The sequence below is a fragment of the Balaenoptera acutorostrata genome, chromosome X, assembly GCF_949987535.1.
Source record: "Balaenoptera acutorostrata chromosome X, mBalAcu1.1, whole genome shotgun sequence".
NCBI classification, from domain to species: Eukaryota; Metazoa; Chordata; class Mammalia; order Artiodactyla; family Balaenopteridae; genus Balaenoptera; species Balaenoptera acutorostrata.
The window spans coordinates 58,996,920-59,010,682 of NC_080085.1; positions in this window are offsets into that span (position 1 = coordinate 58,996,920).

The following is a 13,763-nucleotide window of genomic DNA, read 5'->3' on the forward strand; positions in this document are numbered from 1 at the left end:
AATTTTAAAAGTAAATAGAAAATAAAAGAACGAGTTAGAAATGAAGAATAAAATAACTGAAATGAAAAACACACTAGAAGGAGTTAGTAGTAAGCTAAATGATACAGAAGAACACATAAGTGATCGGTAAGATAGAATAATAGAAATTACCCAATCAGAACAGCAAGAAGAAAAACAAATTTTAGAAAATGAGAGCAGTTTAACAAACCTTTAGAATAACATGAAGCATACAAACATTCACATTATAAGGGTCCCAGAAGGAAAAGAGAGAGAGAAAAGAGGGTCAAACTGTATTGGATGAAATTATGGTTATAAACTTCCCAAACCCGAAGAAGGAAACATATCCAAATACAGAAAGCACAGATGGTCCCAAACAAGATGCACCCAAACAGACCCACAAAAAGACATATCATAATTAAATGGCAAAATTTACAGATAAAGAGAAATTCTAAAGGCAACAAGAGAAAAACAAAGAGTCATATACAAGGGAAACTCCATAAAACTATGTGCTGATTTCTCAGCAGAAACTTTTCAGGCCAGAAGGGAGTGCCATGATATATTCAAAGTGATGAAAAGGAAAAACGTGCAAACTAGGATACTAGACCCAGCAAGAGTATCATTTAGAATTGAAGGAGAAATAAAGAACTTCTCAGACAAGCAAAAACTAAGAGTTCAGCAACACTAAACCTACCCTAAATGAAATGATAAAGAATCTTCTCTAAGTGGAAAAGAAAAGGCTATAACAAGAAGAATCTATAGGAAAGGGAAAATCCCACTAGGAAAGGCAAATATATAGTAAAGGCTGAGGATCAACCACTTAAGCTAGTACAAAGCTTGAAAAACAAAAAGTTGTCACTGTAACTATAACTAGAATAAACAGTGAAGGGATAAACATGAAGATGTAAAATATGACATCAAAAACACAAAATGTGGATGAAGGAAGTAAAAAATGTAGATCTTTTAGAATGTGTTTGAATGTAAATGACTACCAATTTAAAACTAGTAGATATAGATATGGGTCAAGATATATGAACCCCATGGTAACCACAAATAAAAAACCTGCAATAGATACACAAAATCTAGAAAGAAAGGAAAACAAGCATAGCACTAAAGCAGATAATCAAACTACAAGGGAAGAAATAAAAAGAAGAAGAAATGAACAGAGAAGAACTCAAAAACAACTGGAAAACAAGTAACAAAATAGCAATAAGTACATACCTATCAATAATTACTTTAAATGTCGATGGACTAAATGCTCCAATCAAAAGACATAGGGTGGCTGATTGTTTAAAAAAACAAGACCTGTCTATATGCTGCTTACAAGTGACTCACTCCAGAGTTAAAACACACAGACTGAAAAAGAGAGGATGGAAAAATATATTTCAAAAATATATTTCATTTATATGCAAATGTAAACAACAAGAAAACAGGGGTAGCAATACTCATATCAGAAAATTAGACTTTAAAACAAAGTCTAGGGGCTTCCCTGGTGGCGCAGTGGTTGAGAATCTGCCTGCCAATGCAGGGGACACGGGTTCGAGCCCTGGTCTGGAAGATCCCACATGCCACGGAGCAGCTAGGCCCGTGAACCACAGCTACTGAGCCTGCGTGTCTGGAGCTTGTGCTCCACAACAAGAGAGGCCGTGATAGTGAGAGGCCCAGGCACCGTGATGAAGAGTGGCCCCCGCTCACCGCAACTAGAGAAAGCCCTCGCATAGAAATGAAGACCCAACACAGCCAAAAAATATATAAATAAATAAATAAATAAATAAATAAAACAAAGTCTGTAACAAAAGACAAAGAGAGGCAGTATATAATGACGAATGGATCAATACAAGAAGAGGATATTTCACTCATTAGTATATATGCAACCAATATAGAAGCACCCAAATATATAAAGCAAATATCAACAGACATAAAGGGAGAAATTGACAATATATAATAATATTAGGGGACTTTAACACTCCACTTACATCAATGGACAGATCATCCAGACAGAAAATCAATAAGGAATCAGTGGTCTTAAATGACACAATATACCAGTTGAACTTAATAGATATCTAACATGTTTACAGGACATTCCGTCCAAAGACAGCAGAATACACATTTTTTCAAGTGCACACGGAACGTCCTCCAGGATACATTACTTACTAGGCCACAAAACAAGACTCAACAAATTTAAGAGGATAGAAATTATATCAAGCATTTTTTCCAACAACACCTATATGAAACTAGAAATTCATTACAGGAAGGAAAAAGGGAAAAGCACAAACATGTGGGGACCAAACAAGATGCTGCTAAAAACCAATGGATCAATAAAAATCAAAGAGGAAATCAGAAATTACCTTGAGACAAATGAAGATGGAAACAAAATGTTCCAAAATCTACGGGATAGAGCAAAAGCAGTTCTAAGAGGGAAGTTGATAGCGATACAGGCCTTCCTCAAAAAACAAGAAAAATCTCAAATAAACAATCTAAACTACCACCTAAAGGAATTAGAAAAAGAAGAACAAACAAAGCCCAAAGTCACCAGAAGGAAGGAAGTCATAAAAATCATAGAGGAAATAAATAGGGACAAAAGAAAAAAACCAATACAAATGATTAATGAAACCAAGAGCAGCTTTTTGAAACAATAAACAAAGTTGATAAAACTTTAGCCAGGCTTATCAAGAAGAAGAGAAAGAGGACCCAAATAAACAAAATAAGAAATGAAAGAGGAGATAAATAACAACTGATACCACAGATAAAAAAAATCATAAGAGAATACTATGAACAGTTATATGCCAACAAATTGGACAACTTATATGAAATGGACAAATTTCTAGAAGCATACAACCTGCCAAGACAGAATTATGAAAAAACAGACAATCTGAACAGACTGATCACTAGTAGTGAAATTGAATTTTAATTTAAAAAACTCTAAGTAAACAAAAGTCCAGGACCAGAAGTCCTCACAGGGAAATTCTACCAAACATATAAAGAAAAGATAATACCCAGCAATCTCAAACTATTCCAAGAAACTGAAGATGACGGAACACTCTCCAATTCATTCTATGAGTCTGTAATTACCCTGATACTAAAACTAGACAAAGACACTACAAAAATTAAAAATACAGATCAGTATCTTTGATAATATGGATGCAAAAATCTTCAACAAAATATTAGCAAACCAAATCCAGCAATATGTAAAAGGAATCATACATCATGATCAAATGGGATTCATTCCAGGGACTCAAGGATCACTCAGTATTTGCAAATCAATCAATGTGATACAGCACATTAACAATAAGAAGGATAAAAATCACATGATCATCTCAACAGATGCAGAAAAAGCATCTGAGAAATTCCACATCCATTCATGAAAAACTCTCAACAAAGATGGTATAGGGGGCACATATCTCAACCTAAATAAAGGTCATTTATGACACACTCACAGCTTACATCATACTCAATGGTGAAAATCTGAAAACCTTCCCTTTAGAATCAGAAACAAGACACAGATGCCCACTCTCACCCCTTCTATTTAACATAGTATTGGAAGTCCTAGCCACAGGTGTCAGAGAAGAAAAAGAAACAAAAAGCATCCAAATTGGAAGGGAATAAGTAAAACTGACACTATTCGCAGATGGCATGATATCATATATAGAAAACCCTCAAGTCTCCACCAAAAACTGTTAGAACTAATAAATGAATTCAGTAAAGTTTCAGGATACAAGATTAATATACAGAAATGTGTTGCTTTATTATACATTAGTAATGAGATATCAGAAAGAGAAAGCAAGAAAACACATCATAAAGAATTAAATACCTAGGAATAAACTTAACCAAGGAGGTGAAAGATCTATACTCTGAAAACTATAAAACATTGATGAAATGGAAAGATATCTCATGTTCTTGGAGTGGAAGAACTAATATTGTTAAAATGTCTATACTACCCAAAACGACCTACAGATTTAATGCACTCCCTATCAAAATACCTATGAAATTTCTCACAGAACAAAAACAAATAATTCTAAACTTTTTATGAAATCTCAAAAGACTCCAAATAGCCAAAGCAATCTTGAGCAAAAGGAGCAAAGCTGGAAGTATCACCCTCCCTGACTTCAGAGTATAACATAAAGCTACAGTAATCAAAACAGTATGGTACTGGCACAAAAACAGACAAATAGATCAGGGGAATAGAATAGAGAGCCCAGAAATAAGCCAACACTTACAAATAGTCTACGACAAAGGAGGCAAGAATATACAATGGGGAAAAGACTGTCTCTTCTGTAAGTGGTGCTGGGAAAACTGTACAGCTACATGTAAAAGAATGAGATTAGAACACTTCCTCACACCCACATACAAAAATAACCCCAAAACGAATTAAAGACCTAAATGTAAGACCTGAAACTATAAAACTCCTAGAAGAGAACATAGGCAGAACATTCTTTGACATAAATTGTAGCAATGTATTTTTTGGATCTGTCTCCTAAAGCAAAAGAAATAAAAGCAAAAATAAACAAATGAGATCTAATTAAACTTAGAAGCTTTTGCACAACAAAGGAAACCAATGACAAAATCAAAAGAAAGCCTATTGAATAGGAGAAAATATTTGCAAATGATATGACTGATAAGGGGTTAATATCGAAAATATATAAAAAACTCTTATAAATAAATATCAAAAAAAAAAACCCAACCTGATTAAAAAATGGGCAGAATACCTGAATAGACATTTTCCAAAGAAGACAGATGGCTAACAGGCACATGAAAAGATGCTCAACATCGCTAATTAATAGAGAAATGCAAATCAAAACACAATGAGATATTGTAAATAATGCTGCTATATATATGTATTATATATGTGTGTATGTATATACATATTTTATATATAAAATGGAATATTATTCAGCCATAAAAAGAATAAAATTCTGCCATTTGCAACAATGTGGATGGACCTAGAGAGTATTACGCTTAATGAAATCAATCAGACAAGAAGACAAATACTGTATTTTATCACTTATATGTGGTATCTAAAAAATAAAACGAACAAGTGCATAATAACAAAACAGAAACAGACTCGTGGATATAGAAAAACAACAAGTGGATACAAGTGGGGAAAGGGAAGGAGAGAGGGGCAAGATAGGGGTATGGGATTAAGAGGTAGAAACTAGTGTATAAAATAGATAAGCAACAAGGATATATTGTATAACACAGGGAAATATAGCCATTATTTTGTAATAGCTTTAAATGGAGTATAATCTATAAAAATATTTAATCACTATGCAGTACACCTGAAATTAATATAATATTTAAATCAGTTATACTTTAATACAAAAACAAACAAATGCAAATCAAAACCACAATGAGATATCACCTCATACCTGTCAGAATGGCTATTGTCAATAAGACAAAAATAGCCAATGTTTGCAAGGTTGTGGAGAAGAAGGAACTCTTGTTCACTCTTGGTGGAATGTAAATTGGTGCAGTCACTATGGAAAATGTTATGGAGGTTCCTCAAATGATTAAAAATAGAACTACTGTATGATCCAGCAATTCCACTTCTGGGTGTTTACCCAATGAAAATGAAAACACTAATTCAAAAAGATATATGTGCCCCTTTGTTCACTGCAGCATTATTTACAATAGTCAAGATATGGAAACAACCAAAGTGTCCATTGATACAAGAATGGCTAAAGATATGTATATACATATATTACTCATGGGATATTACTCAGCCATAAAAATGAATGAAATCTTGCCACTTGAAATAACATGGATGGACCTAAGGGTATGTGCTAAGTGAAATAAGTCAGACAGAGAAAGACAAATACCATATGATTTCACTTATATGTGGAATCTGAAGAGTATAGCAAATGAACAAACAGAAGTAAACAGAAACAGATTAATAGATACAGGGAACAAACTGGTGGGTGCCAGAGAGGAGGGGAGTTGGGGGACTGGTGAAGTAGGTGAAGGGGATTAAAAGGCACAATCTTCCAATTATAAAATAAATTTCATGGGAATATGCTATACAGAATATGGAATATTGCCAACAATATCATAATAACTTTAAATGGTGACAGATGGTAATTAGGCTTATCCTGGTGATCATTTCATAGTGCATATAAATGTCCAATCACTATGTCACACAAATGAAACTAATATAACATTGTATGTCAATTATACTTCAATTTTTAAAAATCTATGAATGGGATGTAATGTACAAAATCATGATTATATCTAAAGCTATTGTATGATATATATGAAAGTTGTTTAAACTGTAAATTTTGAGTTCTCATCACAAGGGAAATTTTTTTCTTTTTCTCTTTTTGGCATCTATATGAGAATATGGATGCTAAATAAACTTATTGAGGTAATTATTTCACTGCATATGTAAGTCAAATTATTATGCTGTACACCTTAAACTTATACAGTGATGTATCTCAATTTTATGTCAATAAAACTGGAAAAGAAAACTGAAGAAAAAAGCTTATTATAAATATGAATCATAATATATACAAATAAAAGGAAAGTAAAATTTTAAAAGTACACAGCATTATTAATTATCAAAAATGTAAATCAAAACTTCAGTGAGATACTGCTACATACCCATGAGAGTGGAAAAAGTCTAATAAAAATTTAAAAACTATTAGAATAATAATTCACATGAATGAATTTAGTAAGGTCATAGAATACCAGATTAATAGAAAAATTAATTGTATTCTATATAATAACAAATTGAAAGTGAAAGTTTTTATCAAAATGCAAATATATTAAATATTTAGCGGCTAGGAATAAATCTAATAAAAGACACCTAAGATATGTACAGTAGAAACTTTAAAATATTGATAAGATAAATTAAAGAAGATCTAAATATGATATTCATGGATTAGAAGACTCAATATTGTTAAGATGGTAAGTCTTCCCAAATTGATCTATAAATTTGTGAGATCCCAATCAAAAATTTCACAGGCTTTTTATTTTTTAGAAATTCATACAATTCTAAAATTTATATGGAAATGCAAAACACTTAGAATAACCAAACACATTTTTAAAAAGGACAAAGTTGGTGGACTTACCTGTAATGGTTTCAAGATTAAATATAAACATACAGTAATAAAAACAATTGGTATTGATTAAAAAATAGAAACATAGATAAATAGAACAAAATAGAGAGCACAGAAATAGATCCATACATCTTTTGTCAATGGTCTTTTACTAAGGTGCATGGTGATTCAATGGGAAAAGGCAGAACTTAACAAATGGCTTTAGAAAAGTGAGATTTAAATGTGGAAAAATAAATATCTACATCATGCAGAAAATTTAACGTAAAATAGATCATAGTACTAAAAGTAAGAGCTAAAACTATAAAATTGTTAAAGGTAAATATAAAAGCAAATCTTCCTGACTTTGGGTTAGCTATGACACAAAATGCACAAACAACAAAATATAAAATATAAATCAGATGTTATCAAAATATAAACGTTTTGTACATCAAATAGTACTATCAAGAAAGTGAAAAGAGGGGCTTCCCTGGTGGCGCAGTGGTTGAGAATCCGCCTGCTAATGCAGGAGACACGGGTTCGAGCCCTGGTCTGGGAAGATCCCACGTGCCGCGGAGCGGCTGGGCCCGTGGGCCACAGCTGCTGAGCCTGCGCGTCTGGAGCCTGTGCCCCGCAGCGGGAGGGGCCGCGATAGTGAGAGGCCCGCGCACCGCGATGAAGAGCGGTCCCCGCACCGCGATGAAGAGTGGCCCCCGCTTGCCGCAACTAGAGAAAGCCCTCGCACGAACCGAAGACCCAGCACAGCCAAAAATAAAAAAAAAAAAAAAAAAAAAAAAAAAAAAAAAAAGAAAGTGAAAAGAAAACCCACAGAATAGGAGAAAATATTTGCAAATCATATGTCTGATAGGGAACATGTATCAATAATATATAAGGATTTAGCTGGTAGCCCAGTGGTTAAGACTCCACACTGCCAATGCAGGGGGCACGGGTTCGATCCCTGGTCAGGGAGCTAAGATCCTGCATGCCACATAGTGCAGCCAAAAAAAAAAAAAAAATATATATATATATATATATATATATATATATATATATATATATATATATAACACAACTCAACAATAAAAATTACAAATAACTTATTTTTAAATGGGCCAAGGATTTGTTTTCTGGTTTTCTTTATTTTTATTTTTTAACATCTTTACTGGAATATAATTGCTTTACAGTGGTGTGTTAGTTTCTACTTTATAACAAAGTGGATCAGTTATACATATACATATGTCCCCATATCTCTTCCCTCTTGCAACTCCCTCCCACCCACCCTCCCTATCCCACCCCTCTAGGTGGTCACAAAGCACCGAGCTGATCTCCCTGTGCTATGCAGCTGCTTCCCACTAGTTATCTATTTTACGTTTGGTAGTGTATATATGTCCATGCCACTCTCTCACTTTGTCCCAGCTTACCCTTCCCCCTCCCTGTATCCTCAAATCCATTCTCTAGTATGTCTGCATTTTTATTTCCGTCTTGCCCCTAGGTTCTTCTGACCACTTTTTTTTTTTTTAGATTCCATATATATGTGTTACCATACGGTATTTGTTCTTCTCCTACTGACTTACTTCACTCAGTATGACAGTCTATAGGTCCATCCACCTCACTACAAATAACTCAGTTTCGTTCCTTTTTATGGCTGAGTAATATTCCACTGTATATATGTGCCACATCTTCTTTATCTTTTCATCTGGTGATGGACACTTAGGTTGCTTCCATGTCCTGGCTATTGTAAATAGAGCTGCAATGAACATTTTGATACATGACTTTTTGAATTATGGTTTTCTCAGGGTATACGCCCACTAGTGGAATTGCTGGGTCATATGGTAGTTCTATTTTTAGCTTTTCAAGGAACCACCATACTGTTCTGCATAGTGGCTGTATCATTTTACATTCCCACCAACAGTGCAAGAGGGTTCCCTTTTCTCCACACCCTCTCCTGCATTTATTGTTTGTAGATTTTTTGATGATGGCCATTCTGATCAGTGTCAGAAAATATCTCATTGTAGTTTTGATTTGCATTTCTCTAATGATTATTGGTGTTGAGCATTCTTTCATGTGTTTGTTGGCAATCTGTATATCTTCTTTGGAGAAATGTCTATTTAGGTCTTCTGCCCATTTTTGGATTGGGTTGTTTGTTTTTTTGATATTGAGCTGCATGAGTTGCTTGTATGTTTTGGAGATGAATCCTTTGTCAGTTGCTTCATTTGCAAATATTTTCCCCCATTCTGAGGGCTGTCTTTTTGTCTTCTTTTTGGTTTCCTTTGCTGTGCAAAAGCTTTTAAGTTTCATTAGGTCCCATTTGTTTATTTTTGTTTTTATTTCCATTTCTCGAGGAGGTGGGTCAAAAAGGATCTTGCTGTGATTTATGTCATAGAGTGTTCTGCCTATGTTTTCCTCTAAGAGTTTGATGGTATCTGGCTCTACATTTAGGTCCTTAATCCATTTTGAGTTTATCTTTGTGTACAGGGTTAAGGAGTGTTCTAATTTCATTCCTTTACATGTAACTGTCCAGTTTTCCCAGCAACACTTACTGAAGAGACTGTCTTTTCTCCACTGTATATTCTTGCCTCCTTTATCAAAGATAAGGTGACCATATGTGCATGGGTTTACCTCATAGCTTTCTATCCTGTTCCATTGACCTATATTTCTGTTTTTCTGCCAGTATCATACTGTCTTGATTACTGTAGCTTTGTAGTATAGTCTGAAGTCAGGGAGCCTGATTCCTACAGCTCTGTTTTTCTTTCTCAAGATTGCTTTTGCTATTCACAATCATTTGTGTTTCCATACAAATTGTGAAATGTTTTGTTCTAGTTCTGTGAAAAACGCCAGTGGTAATTTGATACGGATTGCATTGAATCTGTAGATTGCTTTGGGTAGTATAGTCATTTTCACAATATTGATTCTTCCAATCCAGGAACATGGTATGTCTCTCCATCTGTTTGTATCATGTTTAATTTGTTTCATCAGTGTCTTATAGTTTTCTGCATACAGGTCTTTTGTCTCTTCAGGTAGGTTTATTCATAGGTATTTTATTCTTTTTGTTGCAATGGTAAATGGGAGGGTTTCCTTAATTTCTCTTTCAGATTTTCATCATTGGTGTCTAAGAATGCAAGAGATTTCTGTGCATTAATTTTGTATCCTGCTACTTTACCAAATTCATTCTTTAGCTCTAGGAGTTTTCTTGTAGCATATTTAGGATTCTCTATGTATAGTATCCTGACATCTGCAAACAGTGACATGTTTTCTTCTCCTTTTCCAATTTGGATATCTTTATTTCTTTTTCTTCTCTAATTGCCATGGCTAAAACTTCGAAATCTATGTTGAATAAAACTGGTGAGAGTGGGAAACCTTGTCTTGTTCCTGATCTTAGTGGAAATGGTTTCAGTTTTTCACCATTGAGGACGATGTTGTCTGTGGGTTTGTCATATATGGCCTTTATTATGTTGAGGAAAGTTGCCTCTATGCCTACTTTCTGGAGGGTTTTTAGCATAAATGGGTGATGAATTTTGTCAAAAGCTTTCTCTGCATCTATTGAGATGATCATATGGTTTTTCTCCTTCAGTTTGTTAATATGGTGTATCACGCTGATTGATTTGCATATATTGAAGAATCCTTGCATTCCTGGGGTAAACCCCACTTGATCATAGTGTATGATCCTTTTAATGTGCTGTTGGATTCTGTTTGCTAGTATTTTGTTGAGGATTTTTGCATCTATGTTCATCAGTGATATTGGCCTGTAGTTTTCGTTCTTTGTGGCATATTTGCCTGGTTTTGGAATCAGGGTGATTGTGGCCTCGTAGAATGAGTTTGGGAGTGTTCCTCCCTCTGCTATATTTTGGAAGGGTTTGAGAAGGATAGGTGTTAGCTCTTCTCTAAATGTTTGACAGAATTTGCCTGTGAAGCCATCTGGTCCTGGGCTTTTGTTTATTGGAAGATTTGTAATCACAGTTTAAATTTCATTACTTATGATTGGTTTGTTCATATTTTCTATTTCTTCCTGGTTCAGTCTCAGTAGGTTGTGCATTTCTAAGAATTTGTCCATTTCTTCCAGGTTGTCCATTTTATTGGCATAGAGTTGCTTGTAGTAATCTCTCATGATCCTTTGTATTTCTGCAGTGTCAGTTGTTATTTCTCCTTTTTCATTTCTAATTCTATTGATTTGAATCTTCTCGCTTTTTTTCTTGATAAGTCTGGCTAATGGTTTATCAACTTTGTTTATATTCTCAAAGAACCAGCTTTTAGATTTATTGACCTATTCTACCGTTTCCTTCAGTTCTCTTTCATTTATTTCTGATCTGATCTTTATGATTTCTGTCCTCCTGCTAACTTTGGGGGTTTCTTTGTTCTTCTTTCTATAATTGCTTTAGGTGTAAGGTTAGGTTGTTTATTTGACATTTTTCTTGTTTCTTAAGGTAGGATTATATTGCTTTAAACTTCTCTCTTTGAACTGCTCTTGCTACATCCCATAGGTTTTGGGTTGTTGTGTTTTCATTGTCATTTTTTTCTAGGTATTTTTTGATTTCCTCTTTGATTTCCTCAGTGATTTCTTGGTTATTAAGTATTGTGTTGTTTAGCCTCCATGTGTTTGTATTTCTAACAGATTTTTTTCCTGTAATTGATATCTAGTCTCATAGCGTTGTGGTCGGAACAGATACTTGATACGATTTCAATTTTCTTAAATTTACCAAGGCTTGTTTTGTGACCCAAGGTATGAGCGATCCTGGAGAATGTTCCATGAGCACTTGAGAAGAAAGTGTATTCTGTTTTTTTTGGATGCAATGTCCTATAAATATCAATTAAGTCTATCTTTTTTAATATATCATTTAAAGCTTGTGTTTCCTTATTTATTTTCCTTTTGGATGATCTGTCCACTGGTGAAAGTGGGGTGTTAAAGTCCCCTACTATGATTGTGTTACTGTTGATTTCCCCTTTTCTTGCAGTTAGTATTTGCTTTATATATTGAGGTGCTCCTATATTGGGTGCATAAATATTTACAATTGTTATATCTTCTTCTTGGATTGATCCCTTGATCATTATGTAGTGTCCTTCTTTGTCTCTTGTAATAGTCTTTATTTTAAAGTCTATTTTGTCTGATATGAGAATTGCTACTCCAGCTTTCTTTTGATTTCCATTTGCATGGAATATCTTTTTCCATCCCCTCACTTTCATTCTGTATGTGTCCCTAGGTCTGAGGTGGGTCTCTTGTAGACAGCATATATATGGGTCTTCTTTTTTTATCCAGTCAGCCAGTCTATGTCTTTTGGTTGGATCATTTAATCCATTTACATTTAAGGTTATTATCGATATGTATGTTCCTATTACCATTTTCTTAATTGTTTTGGGTTTATTATTGTAGGTCTTTTTCTTCTCTTGTGTTTCTTGCCTAGAGAAGTTCCCTTAGCATTTGTTGTAAAGTTGGTTTGTTGGTGCTGAATTCTCTTAACTTTTGGTTGTCTGTAAAGGTTTTACTTTCTCTGTCAAATCTGAATGAGATCCTTGCTGGGTAGAGTAATCTTGGTTGTAGGTTTTTCTCCTTCATCACTTTTAATATGTCCTGCCACTCCCTTCTGGCTTGTAGAGTTTTCTGCCAGTACCATACTGTCTTGATTACTGTAGCTTTGTAGTATAGTCTGAAGTCAGGGACTCTGATTCCTCAGCTCCCTTTTCTTCCCTCAAGACTGCTTTGGCTATTTGGGGTCTTTTGTGTCTCCATACAAATTTTAAGATTTTTGTTCTACTTCTGTTAAAATGCCACTGGTAATTTGATAGGGATTGCATTGAATCTGTAGATTGCTTTAGGTAGTAGAGTCATTTTCACAATGTTGATTCAACCAATCCAAGAACATGGTATATCTCTCCATCTATTTGTATCATCTTTAATTTCTTTCATCAGTGTCTTACAATTTTCTGCATACAGGTCTTTTGTCTCCTTAGGTAGGTTTATTCCTAGATATTTTATTCTTTTTGTTGCAATGGTAAATGGGAGTGTTTTCTTAATTTCACTTTCATCATTAGTGTATAGGAATGCAAGAGATTTCTGTGCATTAATTTTGTATCCTGCTACTTTACCAAATTCATTGATTAGCTCTAGTAGGTTTCTGGTAGCATCTTTAGGAATCTCTATGTATAGTATCATGTCATCTGCAAACAGTGACAGCTTTACTTCTTCTTTTCAGATTTGGATTCCTTTATTTCTTTTTCTTCTCTGATTGCTGTGGCTAACACTTCCAAAACTATGTTGAATAATAGTGGTGAGAGTGGGCAACCTTGTCTTGTTCTTGATCTTAGTGGAAATGGTTTCAGTTTTTCACCATTGAGGACGATGTTGGCTGTGGGTTTGTCCTATATGGCCTTTATTATGTTGAGGTAAGTTAACTCTGTGCCTACTTTCTGGATGGTTTTTTTTTCATAAATGGGTGTTGAATTTTGTCAAATGCTTTCTCTGCATCTATTGACATGATCATACAGTTTTTCTACTTCAATTTGTTAATATGGTGTATCACATTGATTGATTTGCATATATTGAAGAATGCTTGCAATCCTTGGATAAACCCCACTTGATCATTGTGTATGATCTTTTTAATGTGCTGTTGGATTCTGTTTGCTAGTATTTTGTTGAGGATTTTTGCATCTATGTTCATCAGTGATATTGGCCTGTAGTTTTCTTTCTTTGTGACATCTTTGCCTGGTTTTGTTATCAGGGCGATGGTGGCCGTGTAGAATGAGTAT